This window comes from Haemaphysalis longicornis, unplaced genomic scaffold (genome assembly GCF_048455015.1).
Source record: "Haemaphysalis longicornis isolate Haplotype H1 unplaced genomic scaffold, Haemaphysalis longicornis Haplotype H1 scaffold_6, whole genome shotgun sequence".
Taxonomy (NCBI): domain Eukaryota; kingdom Metazoa; phylum Arthropoda; class Arachnida; order Ixodida; family Ixodidae; genus Haemaphysalis; species Haemaphysalis longicornis.
Genome location: NW_027526407.1, coordinates 56,581,235 through 56,597,405, shown reverse-complemented (window position 1 = coordinate 56,597,405; position 16,171 = coordinate 56,581,235).

Sequence of the window (16,171 nt, the reverse complement as noted above, 5' to 3'; positions counted from 1 at the left end):
ATAAAGAGCGCATCCTGCACCTGTAGTAACTATTTTTAGTCAAGTTCACGAACAAAAACACAGCCTCCGAAAAAGTTGTAGTTCTGTGTATTTTATTTCTGAAATGCAAGGGCGGAAAGTACATTGCACGATTTCTTTCTCAGCCAGCTAACAAACGGTGATATAATCGCTGAGTTGGGACCATTTTTGCAGGGGCCGTGCTCACATTTCTCGAAATTTCTATTTCCCCAGAACGCGTATGTGTCAAAATTGGAAGGTTAGCAGCAAAAGCAGATAAAGAGAGCGTTAAAATTAAACTGCACCTGTTGACTGTCATTTGCGAACGGTTTTGTTTATTGACCGTACCATCTAACAGTGGTTCAGAGACCAGAGTCACGTCACTTTGTTGGTACAGTGTAGGGTACGGGGCATCTCATAGCACCATTCCCTAGTAGGCTGCATTGCAGGTGCTTAAAATATAAATTATAGCCTACATCTGAGAATGTAATTCCCAAAACCTGTGTCACCGAAATCATGCAGGTGCCACTGACAAAACTTTTTTCACTTATTCTCTACAACTCCAATGCCGCTATCTACCACCAGCTCAGCTCCAATTTCTAAAATTTCAGTAATTGGCGACAGTGCCAGTGTTTCAGTAAACTACTTATGTACTTTATTGCCGCTTTCCAGTTTTTGCTACAATAGGCGTAGACTTTTTGTCCCATTAATTGCAATTTTTGAGGTGAAGATGTGTGCTAGCAGTCCCTTTTTCTTATATTGATTTTATCAATCGTGTGGGGACACAAACCAAAAAAAAAAATTGCACTTTCTAGCACCTAATTGCATAGAGGTGATTCCTGTACAAGCTGGGTCAACTTTTCAAGTGTAGTCACACGCCAGGAGCATCTTCTAGTGGTAACAAGGGCCGAGCACCAGGCTTGTACCTATTTTCTCAATAGGTGCCCGGCACCACCAAGGCACACGAATGCACATGGTGACTTCCACAGCAACGTTGCACACTCTACTCAGTAACCGCCTGTGGTAGGACATGCCGCCAGACTCTTCCTCCCTTCGGCAATGCGGTGTTGTAGAAGGCCGGGGCCCCACCAGATTGACAAAGGTCGGAAGCCGCTCGCAAGGGTAAAGGCAGCTTTCCAGGCGTGAGTTATCCTTTCAAAAGTCCGCACTCGACCAGGGACACCTGTACCCATTAGAGAAACCAGTGGGTGCCCGGCGGTGCGCAGATTCGAACCCAGTACTTCCCCCATATGAGGCAAGTGCAGTACCTTTGAGCCATCGCTGATGAGGCATAGCCACATTCCGTTTCTGCAGTGCACTGCAGAAAAGTTGTGTCCACGTAATCCAGGAACACACTGACCGCCAGACTCATAGGCTTTTCTGACACCAGTGCTTAAGGCAGTTGCAGACTGCCTCTGTATTAAGTTTAAAAGGCAAAACGAAAATGCACAATCCCCATGAAAACAACGTGAAAGTGATGCCGTATCTTCATAAGCCGTCGCACAACATAAAGAAAATTATTTCATGGCGCAGTGTTCGAGTAGTGTTTTCCGCACCATGAAAGCTGTCCAGGCTGTGCACGCACATTGAAAACGCCAATACTGGGAGAGCTGGCAAAGGTGATGGTGGAGGTGTGGGTCCTATACAAAAATTACACTGTTGTGTTCATGAGAAGCACCAACTTCACAGTCTCAAGCCCTGGCATGTTCTCTTACCGCGGCTTCATGGCTGTAAACAAGAGGTGTGCTTGAGAAGCAGCGGCTTTACAGCCAGAGGGCCTCACATGAATCCATTCCAGCGTACTACATAAGTCTGCAATTCTTGCCGTAGCCTTCTAGTCAGAAGCAACAGCCCACCTCTGCAAAGGAGCAACATTAGCACCTCGAAGGACTGACATCAAACCATTGCAACCTGCTGGGCAACCGGTTCCTATTCTTACTGCAGCTGTACAGCCAGAATATTCTTGAAATGCAGCAACATGAAGTGCTAAGGTCCTGAACTATTCTGATATGCCGCATCATTTTCTATTCTTACAGCAGCTGCATAATCAGATGCAACTGTGCATGCTTGAAAATCAGTGACACATCACTCTAAAGCCCCTCCAACTCGTCATAGTTGCTAGAACAATAATAACTTCCAAGTGTATGGAAGAGGTGTTGAATCTAAACAAACTAAATATTTATGGGAAGTCTCTAAAAAATTGTCCCACTTGGTAGAATAATGGCTCTATCGTTGTAAGGGGACGCTGGACACCTGACTGTTTGCCAATACACTTTGTAAACTCCTTTGGAAAAATTTATACTCTACTGTTAAACTGCACAAGCACCAAAATGTAATCATGAAACTCCAGCCATCACTATGAAGCACATTTTTATTGCTCACGAAGGTCATTTTACAAACTCTGAAGAAAAATAAAGGAAAGATAAACTGCTGGGTTCATTTCTCAGAAATGCACTGCACAATTCCAAAATAACTTTAATAGCTGACGACACTTCAGACAGAATCCAACACTGCCAACAAAATAACGGCAATTTGAGATCAGTACACCCTTAGTCGGCCCCTTTGATGCCACTTTCATTAGCAACGAGAACAACGAACCAGCAGCGTAGCAGGCATAATGAAACACTGCGTGTAAGTGGATTTTTAAAATCAATTTATCAAAAACATGTGAAGTAATGCCGCGGGGCCACACTTTCAGCTTTCTGCAATGACGGGGTCCAAATCCAGCAATGTCTTTGGTTCCTTTTTCATAACTTGTAAAGAATACTACTGTAGTGTCCTATGTAGTGGCGCTGTCATCCCGTACTCCAGAAACACAGCCGCGTGTGGAAATTGTGGCGCACAAAAGTGACAACTGTCAACCTCCGTAGCCCGCGGTTGAACCTGCTTCACGTGTGGCCGCCTCGAGGTCACTTTCAACAGTACTGTCGAAGTTTGCGTCACGGGTGTGGAAGAGTCGCCGAAATTGTTCCAGAGGAAGACGCTGAGAGTGTCATGAACATTCTTACTGTTCACACTGATAATTAAGCGTACTAGTGTCTACTTTGATGTCGGGGTTCAACCTGTTTCTCTGGCATCACCCCGGCACATCATAAAATTTTTAGTGGACACGGTCAGCTGTATCGATAATGGGAGAACAAAGCTTTCAAAACCTGTTCAGAGACCAAGCTGAGCTGAAGAAATCGCAACTAACATTACTGGATTTTTCACGTCGACAAATTCCTGTGCGTGGACAGTTCCCTGCCCTTACTGTGCACAAATCGGAAACAGCTGTAGTGACTTTCCACATTACCCAAGTGGAACATCACTTCTGGGTATTGATGCCGTACAAGCTTTTGGCCTCCAGATTGTGGGCACAGAATTACCCTGCCTTACTGTAGCCAAACATTGACACAAACCAAGTAAAACATTGACACAAGGCCCCAAAATGCTACGCCCCGAAATGCATCCACAGCACTCAAACAAGTTGTCACCGCCCACCACGAAACCACGCGAGTCTGAAGAAATAGTGTCTCTGGTGACGTCTGTACGTCAAGATGAACTGAGACAAGCGACAGTGGAGGATAACACTCTACGAGAAGTTTCCCGTTACGTGCAGACATCGTGGCCGCCCCGCAAGAATCAGGCACCTAAGCTGACTCCATACTATGAAGTCCAAAAGGAGTTGACAGCAGTTGATGCCATGCTCTTCCGTACTAAGCGCATCACAGTTCCTGTCAAGCTCACAGCAAGTTTTGTCCAGCTGGCTCACAAATCCCACCCTCGTATCGTGAAAACCAAACAATGCCTACAAGAGAAGTATGATGGCCAGGGTTCGGCAAACATGATGAAACAGCTATCCGCAGTTCCGTTTGTCAGCATGCGGAAAAAAGTGCCAAGATCTCACCCACACCACTTCAGCCAAATCCTCTTCCTGACAAACCTTGGGACAAGATAGCTATTGACGTTGTTGCTCCTTTTCAGCGTGCACCTGGAGACTACCGATTTGCCATTTAAGTAGTTGATTATTTTTCAAAATGGCCAGAAGTGGCTTTTTGCACTGACGCTACCACTCACACGGTGACGAAGTTGCTTCTAGCACTCTTCGTACGTGAGGGTTACCCTACTGAAATAGTGTCTGTTCATGGTCGACTTCACATCAAGGGAATTTGAGTCCTTCCTTGAAGACCGTGGAATCAACCACATCTTTTCTGCCGTGTACAACCCACAGGCAAGTGGTCTCGTTGAGATTTGATCGTATACTGAAGTCATACATTCAACTGGCTCTGCTCGAGCAGCGTCCAGTGAAGGAAACTGTGACTGAGTACTTGGGAGTATACAGAGCCACCCCTCGCAGCACCACCGGTCTCTCCCCGGCCGTTCTTCTACATGGCCGACACATGAGAACTACTTTGGACGTCATTGGTCAGCTGACAGCTGACTTCAGCACAAATCCTTCACGGGAGATGAGCCCGCTAGGAAAAAGAGTCCCAGAGTGTGAACGAAAAAGTAAGGCATACGCTGAGCAACAGCGAGCTGCAAGAGTCCCCAAGTTCCAAGTTGGCACCTACATACGAGTGAAGAAACCAGTTCCTGGGCCAGTTCCTGGCTCCAAGTTATGGACCACTATTAAAAATCCTAAAAAAAATTGGCCGCTGGTCCTTCTATCTGGAAGACGGTCTAACTTGGAACGCTTCACAGCTATCAGCAGTACCAAAAGAGGTATCACCAGGGCAAGAAACTAAGGACAACTCTTGCACGTACAACATGCCCCTGTTGACGGACTACCAAAGTACAGCTGCACCATCGAAGACTTGGATCACTGCACCTGGGGGTCCGCCACAAACACAATCTGCGAGTTCATCCGCAGATCAACTTGAGTCTTCATGCGCTGTACCATCACATGTGCCATCGAGCCCACCACAGGCGCAAGGTTCGCAGCCACAAAGTCTGGCTCCAGGCTCTGGCACTGAGGAGTGCAGTGTACCGGTAGAGGGAAATGGACTCAATGCCAGGGCCACCACCTGACCGGCCCAGGAGAAATCGCAGACCTCCAGTGCACTTCCAAGATTACGTGCAGTGATTCGACAGCTGTCAGGGCTCATACAGACAGTGACTGTATTGGTGATTTCTGCACACAAACAGTGACCGTATTGGTGATTTGTGCAGACAGGACTGTCTAGTCTAATGATTGTTTGTTCCCCGGGAGGGAAAGATGTAGTGGCTCGCAGAAGCACCAGGTGCCACCATATTATCCGTAGATGCCAACATGTGGCACCACCTCTGTAATATGCGTACACACACACACACACACACACACACACACACACACGCACGCACGCACGCACGCACGCACACACACGATGTGCAGTGCAGTGCATCTGTACAGCCGACATAACTACTAATGCTTACGAACAACCATAGTCCATAGCAGTCATGAAACACTCTATATAACGCCAGCGCATTTGATTACCTGAACAATATTCGCGCTCGTTCATAGTGCTTTGTTTGTAAGATACGCAGTCTCAGACGATTGTGTACAGGATAAAAACGCATCGTTGCTCCGATTGTACTACCGCCCAGAGCAACCTGCGAAACCACTCCGTAAAGGATACCTTCCGTTGTCATTAGAGTGAACTAGAATGTGAGTTGTAACACCAGCTACGTAGGCTCACGTTTAACGTCGGGTGAGCCCATGTTCACAGCCAGAAAAAGAACCCTTGTAGCTTGTCACCACTGCTGTCGTAGAACAAAGCCACTCAAATTCCATCAGGGAGATTTTACACAGACACACATCACACCAGCAACAAATAAAGCCAGGACGTTCTCGGCAGGAGATAGGTGACGACGCTACGAGTAAAAACAGCCCACCACGACTTCCTCACGCACAAATGACGACTCGGCAAGACACACACGGCGCAGACGACTTTAGAGCCTTATGATGCACTACATTCGTACAGTTCCTACACAAACTTCGTGGGACGAATCGCACATCAGAAAACGCCATTGTTTCTTTTTTTTTTTTTTTTTTTTACGGGTGCTTTCTACCACTAGTGCCACTAGTAGGCGCTCGTGGCGCATCCGCCCCACTTTCGTTAATGCGTGAAACGTTTCGATGCAAATGCTTACACACGCAGCAATATTTTTACTTTTTATGAGTATCCTTATTACTACTTAATGCATAAACGGCTTCTGCGTATTTGTTTTTTGTTTTTTATTTTTGTGTGACGTCACCGGAAGTTTTGGTGTTACGGCGTTTTGGAGACGGAAACACGCGAAGCCTATACATAAAGGCTGCGTCTGCTGCAACCCGGGGCTTCCGAGCCGATTCCCCCCGAACTGGCTGCTGCGCCCCACGGAAGTGACGTACGTCAACAAAAAAATTGCGTAATTGCATTACACTGCAATTACTTCAATAGTATTGCATATATTTTTGGCAGTGATACACTAATATTACAATATTAAGATTTATTTTTAGCCTGAGTTTATTGTCTTTTAATATGACGTCACCTAGTTACCGTGACGTCATAGACATGCTTTGTAGATGTTTGCATTCTATTTTTCTCTGCGAAACTCGAGTTTGTTATTGTTTTTGACAATGGAGAAGAGGCATCGAAGAGTCCCGTATTGGCATACGTACGGGTAGATTTCACTCTAGTACGGGCTTGTCTGTTCCGAGTTTGTTCCGTTCATGGAGGAAAAAATTTTTCTTCCTCCATGGTTCCGTTGGCCTATTTCAAATATTTCGGCTTCGCGCGGTGCCGAGGCAAGCAAGAATGTTACGAGCGTGCGTCGACGTTGTGTGGAGTCGCTCACGAGTGGTGCGGTGCTGCGCTGTGTTTTCGTTTCATATGAGGTGTTCAGCTCCAAGCCTGTGTCACCGCGCTTGTATCTTCTGCAGTAATTCACAGTCTTCAAAGTCCGATGACTATTCGTGGCAGCAATGCGAAGTGCTGGTCAGCGCTTGCGCAGAGCGCAATGTTTTCATATCAAATACGTACGTATCAGAACCAAATGTTGCCCCGAAATGTGCAGTAAAGTACGAAGCACCGTGTTGCCTTCAAAACGTGACCGATGTGTGTGGTGCGTCATAGTTTTCCAGAGGTTTATTGTTTGTGTGAAGCTGCTGGCGCCGCAGTCATCGATGCTATCATCACAGTCATCGTTATACACGGTGTTGTGTCGGTATCACAACGCGAGGCAAATACTTTGATACTGCTCCGTATTCGACTTGCAAGTGTCCAGATTCGTGTCGCTGCAGGAGTGTATACGTGAATAATCTAGAGCCCCATCAGTTAGCAATGGTGCGTCGCAGTGACAGCAAGTTTTCGTTCGTTCGCTTCAACTTGCCGTGATCCCTGTCGTTACAAGCGTGGCCAAAAAATGCGCCGGATATCTGTCGTGAGTTACTGTGGCATTTTCCGTGTGTGTTGTTTTCGTGTGCTCCAAAATTTACGATGTCGCCAAACGTACGTGATCGTGCCCATTTATGACAGGCTAGGTGATGTGGCTTCAGCAATAACAGATGCTACGTGCTGTGTTGAACTGTTATATCTACATTCTAAGCATACCATCTAGGTGACTCTGCGTAGTTGTTGTTTCTATTTGATCTAACCTCAGTTGCCTTGTTCATCTTTTTTGCAGGGTATTTTTATTTACGTGTGCACGCAGCGTATTAGCACTAAATCAACCTTACACACTTACCTGTACATGCCATAACCCTCTTTGCAATCACGTGTGCATGTGCTACTGTTACCCTTCAGTATTTCGTCAGCTACTGTGCATGCTAGCAAAGATTGTTTGCATGTCGCTCTGAACCATTGCTAATAGCCTGAATTTCCTTTAGTATTACTAGCATACCTTTTTCTTTCTCACCTGCTGGCTTCGTGTTGCTTTTAAAAGGAATGAATGATTTAACGCTGTGTATAAAGTTATGTCGGACAAACTTGTAAAAAACAATACACAGGATATACCTGCTAAATTTCTCAATGGCACAAAGCACGTACACTGATCGCACAGGCTAAAAGTATGTCTGACGTGCTCCACACTCTTCGTCTGCCCCTCAATGCAGTCATGCTTGATTTTTACCCAACCGGTAAAACCACTTCTGCTCACTGACGAGCCAGGGTCACTGTCACGCCCACTTCACAACATGTGGTGAAAGCAGTCTGTTCTGATTTTTACCCAACAAACCAAACCACTTCCACTCACTGACTAGCCGTGTAGAGTCACCGTTAATAATTAATTGTTACTAATAATTAAAAAAATCCATATGTAACTGTAGCGATGGTGAAGTCCGGGGTGGGCTACTTTGACGGCGCTTGTGGATTTCAGTGCATTTGGACCAAGAACGGCTCTCACGGGGTGGAAGCCCTAACATCCTTCTGCTCGCAAATCCATAAAATATTTCTCTGTCTCGTTGTTTAATGCAATGCATAGTTGAGGCCATTGAAAAGCACCATCAGAGAAACATGAGAAAGCGTTGCTTTTGCCTCCGTGGAATGAACCAAGGTGGACCCGCTAGGTATATCTGCATCTAAGCATACATTGGGTGCTACTGCGCAGCCGACTGGTACCCGTTGGCAAACCTGCTTCCCACGCAATAACACAAACACATGCCTGTTGCATGCGGCCTGTGCACATTTTGTTTGTCTGCGTGGAATGGAGTGGCTGTGCCAACAGGAAATAATTCATGAAGCACTGCAGGGCAGTGCAACAGTCGCCAGAAAAAATTTCCATCGGCAGAATGGCAACTGGCAGGCTCCATGGTTCAACACAGTGGTAATTCCAGTGTGCCACCAATGCAACAAGTCTCTCCATGGTATCAGGAGATTCGAATATAGGTTAACAAGGGCGGTGTGACAACTGTCGCCGTGCTGAAAAATGCCACAACAGGGCTGTATTGTGCACAGATTTTTGTTGCCACTCCCATCCCACCAAGTTGTGCCAGCTTCCAAGTTTACCCCGTATCATTTCAAATTAACTGACGTTTGCTGGTGTTTGATTGATAGATGCAAGCACCACTAAAGTGTGTCTGTCATCTTTAGCACTAAAATCATGTTCTCAAGGGGAAACCGAGTTTAACGAGGTTGTTGCGGACATGAAAGCTGGCAGTGCTCATGGGGGTCGTAGCAGAAAAGTTGCAGCATGGCGTCGTGCTGTATTTGCTATGTTGATGTTATAAAGTGCATGGTATTTATATGGGTCATACGTTTCAAACAAGGCACCAGCTCGAAGTCGTTGTTGTCCCTTCCCTTTGTTACACTTTGTAGTCGTGCTGTTTGTTTAAAAAAATTATTAGAAACTAGCTAGTGTAATTACAATTATAGAACTAATTTTCTGTGAAGGGAATGCTGCCTTGTGCCGGCTAAAGGATATACACTATTTTGGCTACACACATCATAAGACAAGATAGCAACACAATACTCTACAGAGCCCGTGCACAAGCTGCTGCCTTGCATTGGTCTGACCCACAGAATTGACAGGAACAGCTCCCCAGGACTGATCCCGAGCAAAGGTTCTGGCTCGCTCATGCCCCTCAACTTCACAGAAGTCAATGAAACCTTGTTACACAGGCTGCGGCTTAAAGTAGCATTGACCTGAAAGTATCTGCACACAATCGGACGCGAGGACAGCCCAGACTACCTTCTGTGTAAGGCTGTACAGAGACAATTGATCATTGGCATAGTTTTTGACCAAGGTATACTAGTGGGTGAAAAGACCTTGAAGCAGCCTTACTACGCTTGAATGCTTACCCTCTGTCTGAACGAAAGATTTTTGGCACGTGGGCTGACACGAAGAAGCAAGATCGAGCTGTCAAATCGCTGCTTGTCCTGTCAGGACTCTTGGGTCTATGTGGTGAAATTTCACAAACTGCGGAACTTTTTTTTATGCTCGGTAAATAAGTTATGCGAATTATGCAGTGATTAGTCTCTTTCTGCGCCCCGTACATGCTTTAAGTGTACAAAGTTCATTGGTTGATTTCACTGTCATTTCTCATACCCTCAGTATTCAGTACCTTCCTTGCCCCAGTGGGATTTAAGTAGCAGGCCCAAGTTCAATTTCTCAGGCTGGCCTCTTCTCCTTTCAAAAATCTTTTACTATCTCTACCTCTCTCTTGCCAGCATGCCAGGTGCTTGTAACGGTTTACTAGGATTCGCAACAGTCACCATACGATAAAAATTTCTTATGACTACTTTCATTGCTGAAGTTCACTGCATTCGGTGTACTAGGGTGTTTGGCGCACAATAGTAATTACGACTGCAGACAGACTACAGTTCTTAAAGCCCACATCGAAATCCTGCCACGGACTCGTTCTTGCCTTCACTTCGATAAGGCTGTCACAAATGGGTTGATCAGCCGAACATGCTGGAAGGGATGTTTTTCTACACTCTGAATTAATGTTTGATCATTGTGCATACATTAAAGCATTTTTGCTAGTTCTTCCCTTTTATCTCTTGACACCCAGTGCAACCAATGGGCTGGTAAAAGCTGTGGTTTGTCATATATGTGTTTTCAGTTCATAATGGTGCATTCTGCTTGTTGCCAAAGCCAACTGCAGAAAAGTTCTTCAGCCATAATGCAGTTCTGGCGATGGTCTTGTGGGCTATAGAAGCAAAATGTACTGGTTGTTGGTCAAATAAAGTGTGCCCATTTTAAATGTTTCTTCCCAATGCCGGATGTGCTTTCTTGGAGGTTGTGTGTTTGCTTAGTTCTTTTGGGAACAGTTGGGCATGTATGGCTCATGTGTTGGCCATGAGACTAATCAGCATTTGAAGGCTCATATGGGGCAGGTACAACTTGTACAGCTGGTGAGCGAAGGGATATAACTATTACATTTCCGATTTTCTTGCAACATGTATACAACAATTAGGATTTATAATTTAGCTGCAGTTCTTTTTTACGACAATACTGCTATTGTGCCCATTATAAAATGAATAATAATTACGACCAGCCGCCATACGTTGCTGGCCGTAATGTGTGCGGCGTCATCAGAAAACATCATGTCATAGTTACTCCCGCCGTTTACCGCGCACGTGTGCACGCGTTTTGCGATGAGCGTGCGGCATCAACCTGGCTTGTTTGTGGTGCTGGGGAAAATACCAGGGAAACAGTCACGTACGTCTGCGCCACAAGGATGAGTACAAGACACCTCGCAGACGCCCAGCTCGCGAAGCCGGTTCTACCGCGTGCCGACGCATTTCACTTTAGGAGGAATGGGAAAGCCTGCGGACAAAGCAATCCGGGTCAGCCAGTCATGGAAGTAGAAGATGGATATGACGATAATTTTATGGACCTCATGACTACTACTGCCACAGTGAGAAGCGACGACGAAACACGTAAATAAACAAATTTCGCAATACGTGGTGGTGTGTCATTCAGTGCTTCAGGAGGATCTAAAAAGAAATCCTCCAGCTCGCCTTGCGTCACTTAGTGCAAGTTTCGCCAGTTTTAAAGACGAAGGTGTAATATCAAACGCGAAAACTGACCGTACATATACGTGGCGTCGGCCGGGCCACCGCTGTATGGGCTGGTGTACTTGAACTCATTTCGCCAGAGCAGCAGCCAAATCCTATCACTACGGCGCTAAACCGGCACCTTGGTAGAATGGAACCTTGCTGCCACGTGCTGCCAGCTGCAGGTGCACGTGGCAGCACGTATACGCGTAAACGGATGCGCACGCAGCTCTGACTGCGGGGTAACTTCAGCGTGATGAGCATCCAGAGCATCCAGTCTGCGGGGGAACAAATTCGTGATGAGCATCCAGAGCTGCTTGTCAGAAAACGAAGGCATGTATGCTTCTTTCTTTTTGGACAACAAACGTCACATGGTTGGCCGGTTCTTCATCACTTGCAGTGGTAGGCTGTTGGACAGCTGCTGCTATGACCAGAAGTAACATGCGCACTACTTACATGACGTTTGTGTATACAAATTATGTGCAACAACGCTTTTATCAATTTGGTGTTGACAGGAGCTGTGGGCACAGTTTATGTGGGAGACTATTGTTGGCGCTACATTTGCTGCCCTTACCAGCGTGTGGTACAGCGCTGTGCTCTCGCTGTTTATTAGTTACCAGCACAACGGTGTGTGAAGTTGGTGAAATGAAGTACAGTGTATCTCCTGGATTGGTCGGTGCTTCCTGCTTCGGCGTGATTCTTTCCAGGCCATCACTAACAAGGGTGGCAAAGTTGTGCTTGTGCCAGAAGCCAAATTTTTTGACACTTTGTGATCAGTACGTGTACCTTGTAACTTTGGAAGCTCGGAAAAGTTGGTACAACATGACCAAATATACAGAGTTGTAGGCACGACGAAAAGAGGCATATTAACACGCGTTCGCTCCAAACATCTTTTTGTCACATCCAATATAATTCAGGCCTCTTTTGTCCCAGCTGTGCTGATTTCACTCCCCAAAATAAGGCACCTGCTGGTCTTTTTATGCACAGAAAGTATGGTGAGGTTTCAAAACATTTCAGGCTGCTGCGCAAAAACGCTGGTGTTCAGCGGCGCGTACTAGAGTGCACCAGAGTGGAAGATCAAGTGCACTGGGCACCAGTAATCTAGACCCAAGAGAACTCTTGTCAAATGAGGGCCTTCAAAGGCATTCCTTCGGCCTATTCTCCCCACAAAAGCCACAGATTCTATGATCTAAATGGGAGCGCAAGCAGCCTTCGTGCAACACTATTTAGACCTTTGCCGGCAGAGTCTTCAGCCAGTGCCCACGTTTGAGGACACATGTAGACCCATTCTTCCCTATTGAGCCACAGCAGATCAAACCTGATGGCGTCAGAAGGGGGGCACAATATCCTCCGAACAATATCCTCCGAATCCTCCACTCAGAGTGGTTTTGCCTTGCCCGCAGGTGCGCCGTAGATAATACAACACCGAACGACAGCCGATGTACCAAGGAGGAGAGTTATCAGCCTGCGCTTACGGCGCGTACAAACAGCGCGTGCTTTTCATCGTAAACAATGAAAAGCACAGCCGACCTAAACATGCGTGCCGGCACGGCCACTTTGCACGGCCGGTATGGTACAATTTTTTTATTTCTCTATGATGGTACTCCGTACTAGTTTCGGCGATCAACAACGACGACCAAATCCAAGAAATAATAACAAAAAACAGGTGACGTCACTTCCGTGGGGCGCTCCAGCCAGCCGCGATCGGGCGAGGCTGGAGCACCCCGGGGGAAAGGATCCCCGGGGTGCAGCAGCCTTTGCCATACATACGAAGTCGGCCCAGGCGTCACTGCACCACGTGACCCCACCGCACCGCCTCTGTATGGGCCGCCGCGCTCTTCAATTTCGTCTGCTCGAAACTGCTCTGCGGCCCGTTGTCGCGAAGCCTGCTATATGTTGTTTTTTTTTCCCACGGCTTTTGTCTTCCGCACGTACGCGGCACTCCTGCCCGCACACGGGCATGAGATCGCCGAGCAGACAAATGCAGGAAGGACGGGGAACAGCTACCGCCAACGAAACACGAGAGATGCCCCGGAGTCGGAGACCGCCGCCGCCGCCGGCCCAACCGACCTTGGAGGGCCGACTGCGGCGGCTTGAGAAAGGGAAACGGCGGAGGGAACGGCTTCAACGGACCTGGGCTTGCGAAGGCTAGCTGCGTGACGTAATGCCGTCTCCTAACTTTTTTTTTCCTCCATGATTGGAACCGTACGACACACGGTGGCAGACATGATACAACGATTTGAAGGTTGCCAGCTGAGCTTTTGCTTACTAAAAACGGCGAAAGCGATGGGTTGTAATCTGGCAACGTGCTACTGTGGCGTTTCCGTGTCCGGCTAGCGAAGCATGCCGGGAGAAATTGTAACATGGCGGACCGCTGGCCAGGCGCATTTTGTGTAGGCGGCGTCGACAGCATTGCGTAGTTTATCTCCTGTGGGTAGGTAACCGACGTGTTTTCGGTTTAGCGTACGTGCGACTTGTATGTACTGAGACTATTTGAGCAAGATGTGGCAACGCTCACGCAACACTTGCGCGCAAGGTCGAATGCGACTGATCGCATGCTCGAGGACACCAAGGAGTCAGCTGATCCGTACTGGGTGCACAGAATAATGGATCTCCGTATGATCTCCGTGCATTTTTGCGCTGTGCCGCTTTATTTGCCATTCTGTGACATTTTGCGAGTCGCTCAATGCTTTTCAAACGAAGCGTAGTGAACTGACTGTAGCTTTAGCTCAATGTAAAACCTTTATTGACACACACAACAAAGACATCGCATGGGCCAACGCTGATATTGCCGGTGAGTCGCGGCGCTTTGAAGCACAGGAACGAAAGAGCGCGGTCGATCGCATGCAAACGGAGTGGAAGAATGCATGCCAAGGGAGTATGCGAAATACAGTCCGCGGCGTGTCCCGTTTTCCTTTCTGTCTGTATTCGTCAAGTTCTAGCTGCTTTCCACCACTTCAAAGGGAAAGCTTGCGGGACTGAATGCGCACTATTGAATGGGCAGTAATTTACCGCACAGAGCGCGCGAGGAGAGAACATTGACTGATTAAAAAAGAAACCGCATTTCGTTACCTATTTTTTCGTTATACCTTCACGAACGTTTGCGCGAAAGTTCGATGCACGAAGAGCTGTAAGAAGTTGCATGAATAAAACAACTGGAACCGAACGATTATAAAAGCTCCTTTTATTTCTCTTCCAACGGGAACGATCGCTGGCTGCCACTCCGTAGCCTGTAGTGAACTTGCGGTAGTCAAGCTCAGATCAGAATCGCTGTTCCGGCGTCAGCTCAGGGGCAATAGATAGGGTGCTTAACGTGAAGAAAGAATGACAGCCTCGCAAGCGCCCGGGGAGGCACTTGCTCAGCGCGTGCATCCGAGTTGTACCAGTCGTACACGTTTTGCAAGCACGCACATCTGAGCTGAAGACTGCACACACACTACGCAAGTCAGGCGCAAGGGCCTCGCCACTTCCTAGCACACTCAAAGAAAATCGAAACCAAAACTGAACTACACACTTACTCTTTCTCCGCTAATAAGAGCTTAATTACACTAATAGTTTTTTATAAAGCTAGTTTTAATTACAGAAGCAATTATTTGTAACTATTTTGCTTCAGTTTTTTGTTTTAGTTAAACAATTACGGAACAACGTTTTAGAAGACTGAATACAATTTGATCTGGCAACCATGGAAATTGTATCATGTCAGCGCCCACGATTCGTACGGTCTCGGAGCTCGCTTTACCCCCCTGCAAAAAACCCGTAGATCTAGGGATAAATTCCTAGGGTTGGCATCACTGGTTGGACACAATGGGCTGTCGACCACTACGGCGCCTGGCGGAAAATTGTTCGGTTTCGGTTTTTGGGCGGCGCGCGAGCTTCGAATTATGCATCGTGCCGTCAATGTCAAATATATATATTTTCTCAGTCGAGAACCTTCCAGAATACTGTACTAGCCCCATTTTCTACCCTGCGTTAATTAAACAGACAAACTAAAATGTTCAAGGCAGTTTATTCTAGTAGAAAAAAAAGAAAAAAAAGAGTTCTGCAAAGTTTAACATGAGTTCATCAGGCATCAAAAAATGGCGACAATGCCCACTAGTTCAAGTTGGCATACGCAAGGGCGTCCGCATAACTTTTTGCAAGGGGGGGGGGGGGGGGGGGCATCCATTAGCCGATGGGGAGGGAGGGGGGGGGGGTTGGTTGGATAGCACCAAAAAGGTGCTATTTGTGGTTACAAAAATTACAAACAGCGAATTAGAACCAGACTTGCAGAATAACATTGGATTTTATTACCGAACAAAAATAAAGTTAATAAAGAAAATACGAAAAGTTACTGTCACTTCGTAAAAAAGAGTGGACAGTCTCGCTGCGTGAGGGTTCTCGACTCCCGGCAACTGATCACCAGCACACATCACAATACGTTCAATACATGCACAATACACATGCACAATACGTTCACAGCACAATACGTTCACTCCACTCCGTCAATCTTCCTTGAATAGCAACTGCAGACGCCTCGGGTTTTTCTGGGCAAATTGCGAGATGACATGCGTGATGAATTCTGTTGAAATGGTTCACACAATAAAGATACTACTGGCCTCCCTGACTTTCGATGCAGTATAGGCGTACACGCGTTTTGAGAGGCTGATTTATCGGTTTTGTTTCAGTGCTTAAGTGGTGCCGACATTTCGCAATTTCGAAGGAAAGGGTGTACAAGGTGATGGGACGGCACGGGAGAATGT